The sequence below is a fragment of the Lepus europaeus genome, chromosome X, assembly GCF_033115175.1.
Source record: "Lepus europaeus isolate LE1 chromosome X, mLepTim1.pri, whole genome shotgun sequence".
In the NCBI taxonomy this organism is placed as follows: Eukaryota; Metazoa; Chordata; class Mammalia; order Lagomorpha; family Leporidae; genus Lepus; species Lepus europaeus.
Window position 1 is genome coordinate 15017201 of NC_084850.1, and position 2142 is coordinate 15019342.

A 2142-nucleotide genomic window follows, 5' to 3' on the forward strand; every position below is an offset into this window, starting at 1 on the left:
GCAGAATTCAGCAGTGAATCCATCTGGTCCTGGGCTTTTCTTTGTTGGGAGGGCCTTTATTACTGTTTCAATTTCTGTCTCAGTTATGGATCTGTTTAGGTTTTCTATGTCTTCCTGGTTCAATTTAGGTAGGTTGAATGTGTCCAGAAATCTATCCATTTCTGATAGATTTCCCTGTTTGCTGGCATACAAGTCCTTGAAGTAATTTCTGATGATTCTTTTTATTTCTGTGGTGTCTGTTGTTATGTTTCCTTTTTCATCTCTAATTTTATTTTATTGGGTCTTTTCTCTTCTTTTCTTAGTTAGTTGGGTCAATCGTGTGTCGACTTTTTTTTTAAACCAGCTCTTTGCTTTCTGATTTTTTGTAATGTTTCTTTGGATTCCATTTTGTTGATTTCTTCTCTAATTTTAATTATTTCTCCTGCTAGATTTGGGTCTGGTTTGCTGCAGTTTTTTTTAGATCCTTGAGATGCATTGATAGCTCATTTTTTTGGTGCCTTTCCAATTTCTTGATGTAGGCACCTATTGCTATAAACTTTCCTCTTAACACTGCTTTTGCAATGCCATCTTACTAATCAAAGTGATCAGTTTCAGTTCATAATTGATCATAATGATAGGATTGAGTGCCAAAGGGATCACATAAACAAGACTAGTGTCTGCTAATAAGAGCTGATAGAATTAAAAAGGAGAGAATGATTCAACATGAGAAGTAGGATACACAGCAGACCCATAGAATGGCAGATGTCCTCAATAGCACTCTGGCCTCAGAATCAGCCCTTAAGGCATTCAGATCTAGCTAAAAACCCATGAGAGTTTCGCAGTCCTGGAGAGCCAAGACATTGTGGCAAAAAAAGACCTAAATGAGAAATCTCAGTGAGTGAGATCCCGCGAAAAGAATGGGCCATCAAAAAGGAGGTAACTTTCTCTGAAGGGAGGAGAGAACTTCCACTTTGACTGTGGTCTTGTCTAAATAAGGTCGGAGTTTGTGAACTCAAGAGGCTTCCACAGCCTTGGCACCTCAGGACAAGATCCTCGGGTGATTACTGATGTCATAAATAAGAGTGTCAATTGTTAAATCAACAACGAGAATCAATGTGCACCTACTCCCCATGTAGGATCTCTGTCCTCAATGTACTGTACTATGCGAATTAATGGTAAAACTACTACTCAAACAGTACTCTATACTTTGTGTATCTGTGTGGGTGCAGTCTGTTGAAATCTTTACTTAGTATATACTAAGTTGATTTTCTGTATATAAAGATAATTGAAAATGAATCTTGATGAAGAATGGGGTGGGAGAGGGAGTGGGAGATGGGATGTCTGTGGGTGGGAGGGAGGTTATGGGGGGGAAAAGCCACTATAATCTAAGAGTTGTAGTTTGGAAATTTATATTTATTAAATAAAAGTTGAATAGAAATAATTTAAAAAATGGGCACAGTGATTGTACCTAGATTATGTGAGTCATTGTAAAGATCGAATTAGATAATATACGTCAAATACGATAATGTATGCCAATCAGCATTCTCTTGTTGGTGTTTACAAATGTTTGTTTATTTGAAAGAGAGAGAGAGAGGGAGAGAGAAAGAGAGAAATATCTCCCATGCACTGGTTCCTTCCATAAATGTCCACAATGGCTGGGGCTGGCCAGGGTGAAGCTGGGAGCCAGAACCAACCCAAGTCTCCCAGGTGAACCTTGTGAGTGGCAGGAACCCAACTACTCGAGCAATCATCTGCTGCATCCCACGGTGTGCATTAGCAGGAAGCTGGAATTCCAGCAGACCCAGGACTCAAACTCAGGCACTCTGATATGGGATGTGGGTTTCTTCTAACTGCTGCATCAAATACCCTCTCCCCATGATAACTTTTTCTATGATTCTGCACATGATTCTAACGTTCAGTCTGGATTGCTCTAATGGTCAATGTTTCAGGCAGAATTGGCAAGGAGAGATAGAGCCTGGTAAAGAGGATGAGGTTTAAAGCAAAGTCTGGGAGACTGGTAGCCCTTGGCTTTGCCATGAAAAAGTTGTTGGGGTGCCGGCACTGTGGCGTAGTGGGTAAAGCTGCCGCATGCAATGCTGGCATCCCAAATCGGCAGAGTTTCACGTGCCGGGTGCTCCGCTTCCAACCCAGCTCTCTACTATG